This window comes from Balaenoptera physalus (assembly GCF_965194825.1).
Source record: "Balaenoptera physalus genome assembly, chromosome: 10".
Taxonomy (NCBI): Eukaryota; Metazoa; Chordata; class Mammalia; order Artiodactyla; family Balaenopteridae; genus Balaenoptera; species Balaenoptera physalus.
Window position 1 is genome coordinate 65,226,702 of NC_138889.1, and position 15,511 is coordinate 65,242,212.

A 15,511-nucleotide genomic window follows, 5' to 3' on the forward strand; every position below is an offset into this window, starting at 1 on the left:
AAAGTGAGATTCAGTCTTCTGAACCAGGGACCCTTCTCACCTGGATTCCACGCTAGCTCCTAGTCCTTATTCTGTCGCTATGTTCTCTTGCCTTCTAGTCCTTAACTTTGTCTCTTGGTTATAATTCTGTCCTTTCCCTCTGAATGAAGTGCCAAATGTGACTTTCATTCATTCATTTATTAAACAAATATTGATTGAATGTCTCTTATGTGCCAGCCTCTGTTCTGGGTGCTGGGGATACACCAATGAGTAAAACAAGGTTCTGCCCTAGTGGAATTTGCCTTCTGGTACTGATTGTCATGGTGGAGACAAAATATAAACAAATACTTATCTTTATGGATACATAGATATGGTGTACAGTAGTGCTATGAAGGAAAGTAAAATACATCAGGCTAAGAGGGGCAGGGAGTACTGGGAGTTACTCTTTTATGTAGTGCGATCAGAGAAGTCTTCTCAAATAAGGTGACGCTTGGACAGAGACCGGAAGGAATTCAGAGTGAGAGGGTGCTTGTGTCTGGTATGTAGAACATACCACTAGAGGGAAATGCTAGTATAAAGGCTGGAACAGAGTGAGTGGAACAAGATTGGTAAGAGGTAAGATCATAGTAGTAGTGAGGGCAAGGAGAGCACAGGATATGCGGTCTTCTAATCCATGGCCAAGACCTTGCCTTTAATCTGAGGCTATAACTCTTGAAGGGTTTGAGCAAGCAAGTGCCATCATCTGATACGCTTTAAAAGGATAACTTGGGCTTTCATATGGAGAATAGGCTTGGGGTAGGGCAGATAAAATTAGAAGAGAGAGCAGTTAGGAGTCTATCAGAATTACCTGGGAAAGAGTTGATGATGGCTTGGACCAGATTGTAATGGTAGAGGCAGGAAGAAGTGATGTATTGATAATTCTGAATACATTCTGAAGGTAGAGCCAAAAGGATTTGCTGTTGGATTGGATGTAAGGTATGTGGAGTATTGAGATGGGTTATTTGGCTTTGGCCATTAGTCTTTCTAAGGTGGCTTATTCTCACCTACTGATGTTACCTACTTCTAGGTCCTTTGGTAGCTGACTATTTCTACCCCGATTCAAAACCCCAGCACCCAGTCTGCCAGTACCCTTCTTAGGCTTGCTCTAACCCCTGGAGGAGAACAGGTGTATTCTTCCCTTAAGTTAAAAAACAAAAACAACAAAAAAAACTAATTGAAATGGCTTCCTTTGTGTCCTGAAAATGTATATCAGTATAAGGAAAAGTAAGATTACCTATGTATGAAAATGTAGCATTTTATTTATTTGGTTTTTCTTCTTGACTGAGGAATCAATGCTTAGGCACTTAGGTGCTCATAAAATGAAAATGGACACATAAATCCTGACTAAGGAGGAAGATGTCCTAGGAAAATTAACCTGTGTTTCTGTATCAAGTCAAAAAAGACACACGTTTCAGAAGCAATCTTTTCTTTCATGGTGTGGTAATGAATTTAGCCCGGAAACTTCTCATTCCAGGAGTAGTCTAATGACTACAAAAGAAACTAAGTGTTGATGCCTGTTCTGTTTTTTCATAGTAGAAGTGCATATCATCTGTGCTATCACTGTTTTCTCTGCTTGTACATTAATCAGAACCCAGGCCAGTGTCTTTGTAATAGGAGCTGAAGGTGGCATTACTGCATCCGTGAGTCAGACTGAGGGAATCCAGCTTTGCTTCTCTGTTTCGGCTGCTACACAGATGGCTTGCCATTCCCACACACGAACAGGAGCTGATTAGCACTCCAGTGCCCTATTTAAGCTTTCTGGCTCCAGAGAGAAGCTATTTTGAAAAGTGAAAAGATTACACTCTGGTAATAGACCAGAGGCCTTACACATGTGGATGGCTCACAGAGGATTAAAAGAGCAGACCCGGAATAAATGCAGCTTGTACCTGATAGAACAATGAGAGTGACTTGCTCTCACACGGACAGCAGGGGCTGTTTGAAGGAAGTTCCCTGCTTAGATCATTGATGCCTCTGTGAGCCAACACAATGGTGATTGGTTTTTTAGGGTGCCGGTGTCTGATCCAAGTGCTGTCTTCTTGAGGAACCAATTAGACCACTTTGTACTCCTTTGGTGTTTCAGGGATCTTAGGTCCTAATTGGTAGACTTATCTCTCTAAAATTGGATCTTTTTCTGAATGTTCCTGCATGGAAACTTTTTCCCAGGGTCACTAATCGTCTGAAGAAGTAGATGACTGAGAAAATACACACTTTTTCTAATTCATTTTAAACAAAAATGATGCAGATTAGAATTTTGTGAATTTCAGGCCAAGATCTAGAAGCTGTTCATAAGAGGAGCTCATGGTTAGACGGGGACTTTAAGTTGTTTACGTCAGATTCAAGTAGTTCAAGGCTTTCGGAAGACTAGCTCACTCAGCTGTGATAATAGCCATATTTTAAAGTGCTGTTTTTGTCCAATTTTGATATTAGTGTTATATCAGCTCCATAACCTTACTCTAAGCTCTGGAACAGTTTAAGTGGGACTGGAATTATTTACTTACTGGTATGAAAGAATTGACCTGTGAAATTGTATAGTCTTGGTACGATTTGGGGGAAGTTATATCCACTGAGACAATGGCCGAGGGAGGAGCATTAGTATACTAGCCAGGACTTTGGCCCCAAACTCCAGTGTGATCCCCAGTTGAGATATGCTGGAGCACTTGGAGAATTTTCACCTATACTAGGTTGACCTGTATGTCCTTGTAGAAAGCAGGCTGAAGTGCCCACCTAGCCTCTTTCCCTTGAACCCACACAAGAATCTGGGGTTTTATATCTCTTTGGTAAGGAACAGCCACGCCAGAGCCTTGTAATTGGTGAGAAAATAACAGAAATAAAACAAAAGAGTCAGAGTTTGATCTAATGCTCAGAGAGCCTACTCTTAACCCTTTCAGGCTCAGGCTCATTCCCAGAATTTTGGTTCAGTCTAAAATGGGGCTGGGATTTTACATTTTAAACAAGTTCTCAGGTGGTGCTGCTGGTCCAGGGACCACACTTTGAGGAACACTGCCTTAAGGTATAGTTTGTATAGAAAAGCCAGAATAAATGCTCATTTCTCTTGATTTCCCATTTTTCTGGGTAATAATTCAGTTCCCTAACAACTTCCAGAGGTGATCAGCGATTTTTATTTTCATAACCATTATGAACACAAACATTGTTTCTAACATATTTAGCATGTAACGTGTCTTAATGACTTGCAGTATGTGTTTTCTTTTTGAAACACAAGTTGTATCGTGTTTGGCCTATGGAAGCCTCTCTAGGTTGACTCTCTGTTCTTTGAACATGATCCATTCCAACAGTCTTTGAAAGTTTCCTTGTTTTCAGGTACCAACAAAATGCTGCAGGTTCATCTTATAAATTTCATACCCCAAACTTGAGTTCAGCCACTTTTCCAGAGAATATCGGTTCCTTTTCATGTGAATCTATATTATTTTTTGCTATTTCTTTCTAATTATAAAAGCATATTCTCATTACAGAAAGTGTGAAGATAGCACAACAGTATAAAGAAGTAGAAAAATAATCCAGCCATTAAAAGCAACTACTGATAACATTTTAATATGTTCCTTTCTGGATCTTTTTGCAATGAAATTCTACATGAAATTATATTATATATAAAGTAATATCTTACATTTTTCATTTAAAAAAGAACATTCATAAAAATTATCCTGTATCATTAAAAAGTTTCATGAGCATCATTTCAAGAGCAGTGTTGTGTCCCACTATGTGAACTTACCATAATTTCCTTAATCATTCTCCAAATATTGGACATTTGGCTTATTTTTGTAAATTATGCTTCAAAGGACAGCTGTGTGCTTAAATCTTTGTTCCCATTTTATACTTTTTTTTTCTTAAGAATCTATTCCAGAAGTAGAATCCATGGATCAGAGGATATGAACATATTTCAAGTTCTGAAAATCTATTACCATGTTGCTATCCAGAAACCATTATACTATACCCTTGCCAGCCCTGAACATTCTCGTTTTAAAATGTTTAGTGTGATAGATGAAAAATTGCTATCATTTTTGTCATTTGAATGTTTATTCTACATAGATTAACACTTGATCTGTTAGGATATTGCAGATATTTTTCCCAGTTTATCATTTGCCTTTCGGTTTTGTTTTTGATACACAGAAACCTTCTATACTTATGTGCTAATATAGTCAATTGAAACTTCTTCTATTGGGTTTATAATGTCTACATTGATAACAGAAATAAAAAGGAAGTTGACATCCAGTTTATGTAAATTAGCTATAAAACTGATTTTCCTAGAGCACATACGTTCTATAAAGCAAGAAATAAGGGCAGTAAAGGAGGCTTGTGATTCCTCCATGTGGTCACATATGAGTGGAGCCCCGGCCTCATACTGTAATCTGCATGCAGCAGGTCCTTCCCAGCTCTGCTCATCTCTGACAGGCAGTTGGGTCTCCCACGTTTGGAGGGGGCAATCTTTGTTGAGATAGTCACTGCTAAAAACCAGTTGTCATTTAATAATCCACATGGGCCAAAGCCCTTCAAAGATGTCTCAACCAGACCACCAACAAAAGTGTTCTCTGGCCACTCTGCCAGAGCCTCTCTGTTCTCCATCAGAAGAACAGGCAGAACTATAATAATAGAAGGAAAGGATGAAGTCATCTCAGTATAGGAGCACAGTGTGGGAGGAGCAAGCTCAGAACTCAGTCTAGTTTGTGTCATGAAAGCCATACTTCATCCTCTGCACAGGTGTGCCCCAGTGGACATTCCCTCCCCTTCACTCTACTTTCTCTCTCTCTCTGCCTCAGCTTCCCCCTTTCCTTCTGCAACTCTCTCTCATGAAGTCGTTCAGTACCATTTCCGCACCCTCGCTCCTCACTCAGGGAACTCCTTGCATACTTTAGGATTAAGAGTTTCGTCCTTTGCATTTTGCAAACTCCAGTAGTGTCTGGAGTTTCTCCAGTGTGCTCATTGCAGTTTCTGTCTGCTCAATTCATTGCTAGGCTGGGAGGGGTGAGGTGGTGTGAGGCTTAACTTTAATTTCCTATTTAACCTAACATGTAAACACATCGCATCAAGGTCAGTATTATTTTTGTGAAGGACAATGCAATTTAAGATACGCCAAGAGAGAAATAATTTGTATCAGCATGACTCCGGGCCTTGCCCATCTTGGAACAATAAACCTCACTATTATTGTGTTAAGGAGCATTTGGCAATCTTGGAGCCTGTCCTGCTTTACAGAAGGAACCATATTCCTTTCAAAGGCCCTTTCCTTGCTATGCAGGGTGGGTGCTGCCCGCTCCAATTAATTTGAGCATCAGTTCATCTCACCTCAAAATGGCATCCTCCCCACCTGCCACCAAGACAAATTATGTTCTTAGAGGATTGTCAGTCTCTGTATTTACTTTGGCTCATCTACTACTTGTATTTTTCAGAATAATACTACTCGTATTTTATACACACGCTTTTTTAGGGGAGAAATATAAGTTTAATTTTGCTTGTATAAATAGGTAACTTATGAGGTGGAAAATGGGGCTTTATGGCAGTCTTCTGTTTCTACTGATGAAGATAGCAATTGAGAAAATTTTCCTAATGTGTGAGCAAAACATTTGAATGGTTATTTATTTAAATGTATAACCAGTAGGCTTACCTTGCCCTGGAACTAGGTTTAATGAACATTTTTCTCTCTTTATGTAGCTAAGCAGAAGCTATGGTCCTGTCTTCATGGTGTGCTGAGCTCAGAGGAAGACGTGAAATGACTTGCATAAGGAGATTCATTGACAAGAAAACTGCTAGAGTCCAAACTTGAGGCCCAGGACTGGAAATGAAACAAAGGGCCCCCAAACAGGAGCTCTCCATGGGTGAGTCTGGACTACAGCCAAGAGTGCAGCACATGTGCCTTGAGTGGGCTGGGGGCTCTGCTTCAATCTGTGGTTGAGGCTGGCTAGTGCAGCAGGCACAGCCAACCCAGCAGCCTGGGGAACTTTGGCAGAAAAGGCTAAGCTGTGTTTTTGAGCTGCCCAAGTTATAAGCTTGGGATCCGAGGATGCGGTATTGCTGTGGATGTGCAGGAACTTTATAGAGATTATTGCCGCAGCTGTAGACAAGTATCCCTGTGTTTTTATGAAACCAGTGAGATATATGAGAATAGCAGTGGATGAGTAGAGGCTGTGGAATATATGAGATAGCGGTGGATGAGTAGAGGCTGTGGAATTTATGAGAATAGCAGTGGATGAGTAGAGGCTGTGGAATATATGAGATAGCGGTGGATGAGTAGAGGCTGTGGAATTTATGAGAATAGCAGTGGATGAGTAGAGGCTGTGGAATATATGAGATAGCGGTGGATGAATAGAGGCTGTGGAATATATGAGATAGCAGTGGATGAGTAGAGGCTGTGGAATTTATGAAAATAGCGGTGGATGAGTAGAGGCTGTGGAATATATGAGATAGCGGTGGATGAGTAGAGGCTGTGGAATATATGAGATAGCGGTGGATGGGTAGAGGTTGTGGAATATATGAGATAGTGGTAGATGAGGAGAGGCTGTAGGATGATCATGTTTTCCTTCGTATATTTGTGGAAGCAGGATGGATCCCTTCAAACTGAGCGAGCCCCCGGTGTTCTTCCACATTTGGACATGGTGGGGGATTCAGTGGGGAGAGACTAGATTTCTTAAAGTTGCTCAAACCAGAAATCTTGGATTTCTGCTTTCCTTTCCCCTATTTACAATCTATCAATAAGCCCTAATGATTCTACCTGTAAAATCTAAATGAATTCATCTGCTTTTCTTTAATTCTGCTTCTGTGACGCTAGATACATCAGTGGCATTGCTTTCCCGGTTTACTCACCTCCTGATGGCTGTTTCAGCTCTCTTCCCTGTTATATTTATTCTTTATACAGAGTTAACTTTTAAAAATATAAATCAACCTTGTCATTCCCTTCCTAAAACCCGCCAGTGACTTAACATCCTGCTCATTATAAAATCAAATCTCCTTACACTGGCCTACAAGCCCCTAATGGCCTGACCCCCTCTCCAGTCCCTTCTCTTACCACTCTTCCCCTTGCCCTCTGCACTGGAGCCACATGACTTTCTGTTTCAGGAACAGGAAAGTTCATTCCCACCTCAGGGCCTGGGCACCAGCTGTTCCCTTTGCCTGCACTGCACTTCTCCTGGCTCCTCAGCTTCCACGTCACAGCATCCGAGAGGCCTTTCTTAGACACCCAACTTAAGGTAGCCCCCTCTCCCATCATTCTGATATTTTCAAGTTAACATTTACAACCACCTAATATTTTCTTAATTATTCTTATCTACCTACCTATCTTTCTATCATCTCTCTAATCTAAGCTAGCTACTAGTTTATGGTATAGTTTGTGGGGGCCGGAAGGGAGTGTTGACAGATGAATGAATAACTGAATGAGTGGCTAGCTATGAATTAATTCATTTAGTATTTCTTCCAGTATTAGACTGCAAGTTCCATGGGAGTGGGGATTTTGAATGGATCTACAGCTCCCAGAACAATGCTTAGTGCATAGTAGTCATTCAATAAATATTTGTTGAGTGAATGAAACAGCTGAAGTGAGTAACCGAAAAAAAATAAAGGGGATAGACTCACCTTTATTCCCTGAGGGTATGAAATTCATCTCACCTGTCACACATAGTTAAAATGTTTTAGTGTTTCCCAGGAGGTGAGTAACGTGCAAAGTGCTTTTGCAGTGCCTCATTTAATACTTACAACAACTTTCTGAGTTACATACTATGTTATTTCCATTTTATAGATGGAGAAACTGAGGCTTAAAGAGATTAAGTAACTGCTATTTAAGTCAAAGAGCAGTATCTCCGATCACTTGATGCTATCTAGTTATCTGTTAATATGGTTTCATTCCAGTAAAGTGTTTATTGAAGTTATAATTTTTTAAATAAGATTTTATTCATCTTATAACAATAGAAATAATCTTAATAATAGCAACAATAAATGGTAAAAAGCATCCTTTCTTGCTTTTTTCCTGTTCTGGGGGGAAGTGCTACCTTTTGGCAGAAACAGTTATCAGCAAAGGACCAGGTTATAAATGATCAAATATGGGAACAAGGCTCTGTCTGCTCCGTTACAGATCGTTTTTTCAGCTTGCAGGAAAGGAAGAAATGGAGTGAAATAATCTCGAATTAAAGGGTATGTGAAAGAGACCTAAAATATTTAGTAATCTCTTCCTCTCACGTAGGAAAAACACTCTGTATTTTTGGGTTTTTTTTTTTTTTTTTGGAATATCTGGGCCCCTTTTGGAGGCAGAGTTTGCTTTTCCTAACTCCGTAAGGTGCCCGGCTCCCAAGAGCAGACTGCTTTGGAAGGTAGCCCCACCGCCAGCTTTCAGTAGGCCTGGCATTTGTCTCCTTGTGTCCATCCCACTGGGTTCCATGACAGACATATGGAGTTGATTCTAAATCGACCTGCTGAGCTTGGGTGTGATGCTTTCAGACGTGAAATCTTGATTAATGGCAAATGTTAATTGAAGCAGTGAATTATTAAAGTGTTTTTCCATAAATGATAAATGCTGTTGTTGGCTCTTTTGCCTCTTGTGACATCATGAAACTTTCCAAGAAGTTGCTAGCTTTGTTCAGGGAAAATGGGAAGAGGTGGCTGCATTTGATGGCATTCGTGGTAACCTGTTTATGCTCTGTGGCCAGGCTTCACTGGGGATGACACCACCTTTTCTCCTGGAACCCCACATAATCTCAACCAAACAAGGAAATCATCTTTCCCTTAAATGCAGAACTCTATCCAAATGATCTCATCCAGCCTCCTAGCTTCGGTGCCCATCAATAGCTGATGACTCCCATCCTTTACCTGAGACTCAGATTTTCCCCTGAGCTCCAGACTTATAAACACAGTTATTATTTGACAACTCCACCTGATCCCCCATGGGATCTCAAACTCATATTCATTCATTTAACAAATAATTATCCAGTACCTACTGTATGTCCCCAGTACCACTTTGTTCTAAGCACTAGGGAAACAGTAATGAACAAAATAGATATAGCTCCTTGTGGAACTTACATTATAGTGGGGAGGGGAGGAGACAAATAAACTAAGGCAACAAAAGGGGAGCAGGGAGTGCTGAGCATTGGAGGTGGTGGTAGCAGGGGTAGAGGTTTTTATAAAGTGCTCAGGCAATGTCCCATTAGATGATATTTGAGCAGAGACTTAGAAGAAATTCTAGATGGAGCTAAGATTTAAACATAAAAAATGAAACTATAACATATTCCAAATTGTCTTTCCTTTCAAATTTTTCCCCTTGTCCTGCATTCACAATCCCCAGGAATGTTGCGTACAATCACTAGAGTCACATGCACGGGGTCGTCTTCCTCCCCAACCTCTATTTTATAGGCTAAATCATCCTCTCACCCATTCTGAATTCCTGCCAGCCCCAAGCAGGAACTTACACCTTCACAGAGACATCAGGTAGAATCTTCAGCCACCTTTCACTGGCTCCTCACATGGGAGAAGGAAGGATGGATCAAAGAGACCAGATGGAGAGAGTCTCTCATCTATCTGTCCAGTTTCTTTAGTGCTCTCTGACAGCATTTCTCAAAATTTAATGTTCATAGGAGTGAGTTAGAGAATCTTATGCAAATGCAGACTCTGATCCAGCAGGTCTTTGCCATAGGCCTGAGGTTCTGCATTTCTGTTAAACTCTCAGGTAATGCTGTTGCTGCTGGTCTGTGGACCATGCTCTAACGGTCTACCAGAGTCCATAAGGGTGTGAGAAGGCTTCAGTCCTTCTTGCTAAGTACTTTTTCAGCAGCTCCAACTCTCCTCATGTGTAGGATCCAATATATGGTTTTGAGAGCAAGCATTAGAAAGCCCATTTTCACTCTAAATCCAAGCCAAATACTCCAATCCAGATTTATCAGATTAAAGGCTTTTGGTTGATTTCTATTTGACACCTATTACTCCATTCAGAAGTCAGGAGAGAGAGAGAAAGAAGGTTTTGTTTGTTGTTATCATTTCCATTTTATAAGATGAGGAAATAGAGGCTTAATATAGTTGAACGACTGATTTAAAGCCAAACAGGGAGGAAGTGCAGACTGGGATTTGAAGCCTATTGGTTTGACCCTAGCATTTACCCTCTTACCTGCTGTTTTATACTGCCACCAGTGAAAGTGCCCTGCCCCAGGGGATCTGGTCCCTCTCTACCGCGTGATTCCTGTCTCTGTTGCCTGCTTTGTATACCTACACACTAGTCACAGTTTCCTTACCCATTTTTGCTTCTTGGCCATCTTCTTACCTATCAATATGCAAATCAAGGTCTAACTCCTTTATGAAGCTTTTCTTTGATGCTTCAGCAGGAAATAATCCCTTCCTATTTGTCTCTTGGTTTACTGTGCACAGAATTCCATCATTTCCCTTGTAGTAGTTATTTCATTTATTTGTTACATGACAATTTCCTCTACTATTTTGAAAGATTGGAATAGTGTTTGATTCATCTTTTCTTCCCAGCACCCTGCTCAGAGCCTACACTTATAAAAAGCTACATATATATTGAATGAATGTTTAATGCTTATGTTGGAACTTAGTGGCTGAATGCTTCTGTGCTTAGTCTTCCTTTTTCTTTCTCCTCTTTATTCCCTTGCATTTTGTCTGAAGTGTTTGTTTCCTTCTTTACTGTATGGGCAGAAGTAGGGAGGGCAGGAGCAATGCCTCTTTATGTTAGAGACCTGCTCATTATTTGGTGAGGGACCTTGCACAAACTTGTGGTAAAATGAAAGCTTGATAATAAAATATTTTTGTATCCTAAGAAGAGCAGAATACAACTTTAAGTCAAAGTTAAAAGAACTTTGGGTCAGGGAGCATGTTAGTAAAGTGATTAGGGTATGGACTTGGGAGTCAGACTGCCTTGATGTTGACCACTCTCTCCATTTTCTTCTCCATAAAAATAGAGACAATAATAGCACCCTCTCACTATAGAATTGTTTTGAGGACTAGAATTAACACATGTAAAATGCCCAGAACATAGTAGACATGCAGAAAGTCCTCAATAAATGTTAGTATGGTAATTCATTATTCTTAGGGTTGTGCTGTCTCAGCCAGTGAGTGCTAGTGTGCTGGCCTGTACTCTTTGCAGTTGAAATGACCTGAAACAGAAATCTGTTTGCTGCCCTGTGGTATTTCTTTATACTATTAACTTGCTTTGAGAACTATTTTGATGTTTTCTGGCTATTAAAAGATATGCCAAGAGAGCACTTGTAGTACCAAAAAATTGCCAAGAAAGATTTTCATGCTGGATGTTAAAATGCAAAGTTTATGGTGGTTCAGGGCATTCGATGTAATGGGCAAGGCAACAGAAGATAAATATCAATAGAAATTGGTGGAAATCCTTTGACATTTCAAAGGGTATTGTAAAGATTACAACAGAACAGCAGTTGTTTGACAGAACCTGAAAGGAAGTATGGAAGTAGTACAGAGATTCTGCTAAAACAACTCTGAAACTTTTTTAAGTTAACACTCTCACTTCCAAGGAAATATTCCCTACATTAAAAAGGCTATACCAGGGCTTCTCTGGTGGCACAGTGGTTGGGAATCTGCCTGCCAATGCAGGGGACACGGGTTCGAGCCCTGACCCGGGAAGATCCCACATGCCGCGGAGCAACTAAGCCCGTGTGCCACAACTACTGAGCCTGCGCACCAGAGCCTGCGAGCCACAGCTACTGAAGCCCGCGTGCCTCAGTGGAGCCCGTGCTCCGCAACAAGAGAAGCCACCGCAATGAGAAGCCCGTGCACCGCAACGAAGAGTAGCCCCCGCTCGCTGCAACTAGAGAAAAGCCCATGCGCAGCAACGAAGACCCAACGCAGCCAAAAATAAATAAATAAAATAAATAAATTTAAAAAAAAAAAGGCTATACGTATATCTTCTTTTTAAATCTGTGCTATGTATTTGTATTGTCCTCTTTCATCCTCTTCGGTATTTCTTGAGATCTTTGGGACTTCACTTTTTGTTGTCTATTTCATAGACTTTCCTGCCTACGCTCAGAAAAACTTCAACTGACAAGTTTCAGCTCTATCCAGTGGCAGTTTAATAGAACTACAACGTGGGCCCCTGTTGTCCAGCAATTTTGACCTTCTCTTTACATTAGGAACCTCTACATTGGGAAGGACCATAAGTTTCCCCTCCCATATCCCCCATAGGGTACTGCTCTACTCTAGAGAACTTGATATCTTGTTTTCATACCCCATCCTTGGATTTGCTTCATCACACTACACTTTTTAAAAGTTTTGCAATCTTTTCCTAATCTAAAATAAACCTCTTCCCTTTATTGTTATCATTAATACAATTATTTCTTCACACTCTTTCTTTTAACCAACATTTACTAAAGAATCTACTATGTATGTTCTAGGCTTTTGGGATTCAGAACAGAAAGATGCCATCCCTGTTCCCAGGAAACATTCAGTGTGATGGAAAAGACGAAGTAGTAAGACTTACAACAGCAGGAGATTCAAGCTGTGAAATAAGCAGCTGTAGAATTCTGGGACACAGAACCAAGACTTCCTTGAGGAGAAAAACTAGAATTCAATATGGGAAGACATCTAGAGATGGCAGAGATTTTGGTTTTCTGGTTTTTGATGGTTTATTTATTTTTAACAGCTTTCTTGAAATATAATTCACATCTCATACAATTCACCCATTTAAAGTATACAATTCAGTGGCTTTTATAGTATTCACAGATGTGTGAATCTTTTACCACATTCAATTTTAGAATATTTCGTTACCCCCAAAAGAAATTCCATACCCCTTAGTCATCATGCCAACCACCCCCTGCCCACCTCTTCCCTAGTTATAGGCAACCACTAATCTACTTTCTGTCTCTTTATATTTGCCTGTTCTGAACATTTCATAAAATAGAATCATATAATATATGGTACTTTGTGACTTCCTTCTTTCACAGAGCGTAAAGTTGTCAAGATTTATCTGTGCTGTAGCATGTATCAGTACTTCATTTCTTATTATTGCCAAATAATAATCTATTGTATGTACACTACATTTTATTTATTTATTCACAATTCTGTGGACATCTGAGTTGTTTCCACTTTTTGGCCACTATAAATAATGCTCCTGTGAGTATTCATGTATGAGTTTTTGTATAGACACATGTTTTCTGTTCTTTGGGGTATATACCTAGGAGTAGAATTGCAAATCATATGAAAAACTCTATGCTTAACTGTTTATGGAGCTGCCAAACTGTTTCTTAAAATGGCTGCATCATTTTACATTTTGACCAGCAGAGTATGAGGTTCTAAATTCTTCATACCCTTGCCACATTTGTTATTGTCTGTCTTTTAATTATAGCCACGCTGGTGGGTATGAAGTGGTAACTCATTGTGGTAGAAACTTTGTTTTACTTAACTTGATATTCATAATAACACAGTGCCTGACACATAGTGGGTACTTTAAATTTTAGAACTGAGGAAGAGGAAAAAGACATATGTTGGCAGAAGGAACAGAAAATTCAAAGGTACAGGATCAAGAGAAAATAGGTTGTATTTTGTGAATTGTTAGCAACTCAGTATGTTGAAGCATAGACTTTATTTGGAGAAGTTGCAGGAAATAAAATTGAAGAATGCTATCGTGTACCAGGCAATTTTTTTTGTACTATGATTCAGCAATGAGCAAATAGTTGAAGTCTCTGCCCATGAGGAAGACTGAAAATAAAAATATTATAAAATAAGCAAATCAGAATATTTCAGAAATTAAATTCTTTGAAGAAAATTACATAGCCTAACATGATGGAGAGTAACCTAGGAAGGAGTAAGTCTACAGTAGCTTGAGTGAAAAAGAATTGACATTTAAGCAGAGAACTGAAAAATAAAACAAGAAAACAAATACAACAAAGCAGAAATAGACTCACAGATACAGAGAACAAACTAGTGGCTACCAGATGGAGAGGAGTGGGAGGAAGGGCAAAATAGGGAAGGGGATTAAGAGGTACAAACTACTAGATATAAAATAAATGTTACAAGGATGTAATGTACCGCACAAGGAATATAGTCAATATTTTATAACATTATATGGAGTGTAACCTATAAAAATATTGAATTACTGTGTTGTACACCTGAAACTAATATACTATTACAAGTCAACTAACTGTACTTCAGTAAAGACAACAACAGAACTGATCAGTTATATAAAGCCCTGGTGTAAGAGCGTGCCAATCAGAATGAATAGCAAGGGCAAAGACCCTGAGCCAGTGTACACATTAGAATGTACTGAGCAGAAAGTAAAAAGAAAGCCCAGTGCAAAGTGGCTTAAAAATACGGATTTACCATTTCGTACAATAAGAATCTGGTGATAGATGATCCCAGCTTTGGTTAATTCAGCAGCACAACAATGACATCAAGGACCCAAGTACTTTCCATTTTCCCACTCTGTCATCTTTAGAATGTTTCCCTTATTATAGTGTAATATGTGTATGACAGCAGACTTCCATTTGGTCTGCCAGACAATCAAATGTGGCATAGGTTGTATCCAATAAAGAAAAACGTGGTAGGGTTCATGAGGTTGTATCCAGTGAAAAAGTGGTAGGGTTTCTTTCAGATTTTAGTAATGTTTTGTAGTTTATGAGTTAGTTAAGTGGATTAATTTTTTTTAGCTAGGGGAGTCTTCACAATACTTATTTATGAAATGGGAAATGATTATGAAAATCTTTTAAACTTCACATATTATTTTATGACAAGGAGTATTAAAATAGTGAAACTTAATGCTAACTACACATATTTCTCTTTAAAAAAAGTAAACATTCCACATTTGCTGACCTTTTCTGCAGTAAGCATGTCATTAGCATACTACCTAACAGGTAGTTTTGAAAAAATAAACTCCTTTAATTTCTTCTTCAAGGGAAATGTGATGTCTTATTAATGAAATAAATTTAAAACGTGGAGTGAACATTTTGAAAATGATTTTTTGGAAACATTTCTGTTGTGATTTTGTTTCTGAAAATGTTGCGTGTCACCCATAAAACTCTCCTGTATGCATATCTTAAAAAGGTAGAAACAGTTTTCTAACATTCAAAAAACTTCTAAAGGGTTTCAGTAGGTTTTAAATTCAGCTGTTTAAAATATATAAACGTAGCACTTTCTCATTCATTTCTAAGACCAACTGAGGGTATTTCCTCTCAAATTTATATGAAAGCCTCTGTTGGATAATGGAGAGGATTGAAAAATTAATTTTATTATTTAGTAAGCGTAGCCAAAGAAGCTTGTTCTCTTTGAAACAGTTATGCCATTTAGATCTCTATTATTAAGTATAATTTTCATTTATGAATGCCATTAAGAACTAAAGATCAAAATACTTGGAACTTAGAACCAAATTGTTGATTCAGTGTATTACAAAGTGTTAAAGGCTTTTAAAAAGCTATTACTCTCACTACAATTTACTAATGACATTAATACAGTATCATTAAGATAACATTATATTAAAATATGATTAATTTTATAAGAGAAAAAATGCCTTGTACCTTTAAGGAGCAAAATAAAATAGTTGGAA

At 39.0% G+C, this 15,511-nt stretch overlaps 1 protein-coding gene across 2 annotated transcripts in view; it reads left to right on the forward strand.

Moving 5' to 3' along the window:
• RBMXL2 (RBMX like 2) overlaps positions 1 to 15,511 on the forward strand; it is a 129,046-nt gene that overhangs the window by 45,019 nt on the left and 68,516 nt on the right. Inside the window, exon 2 of one of the 2 annotated variants that reach the window (XM_082476400.1) lies at positions 5,680 to 5,843. The gene's annotated coding sequence lies outside the window, so the exon portion shown is untranslated. Of the gene's footprint in view, positions 1 to 5,679; positions 6,266 to 15,511 lie in introns of those variants that run through there. The other variant, XM_082476399.1, reaches the window with a different exon arrangement.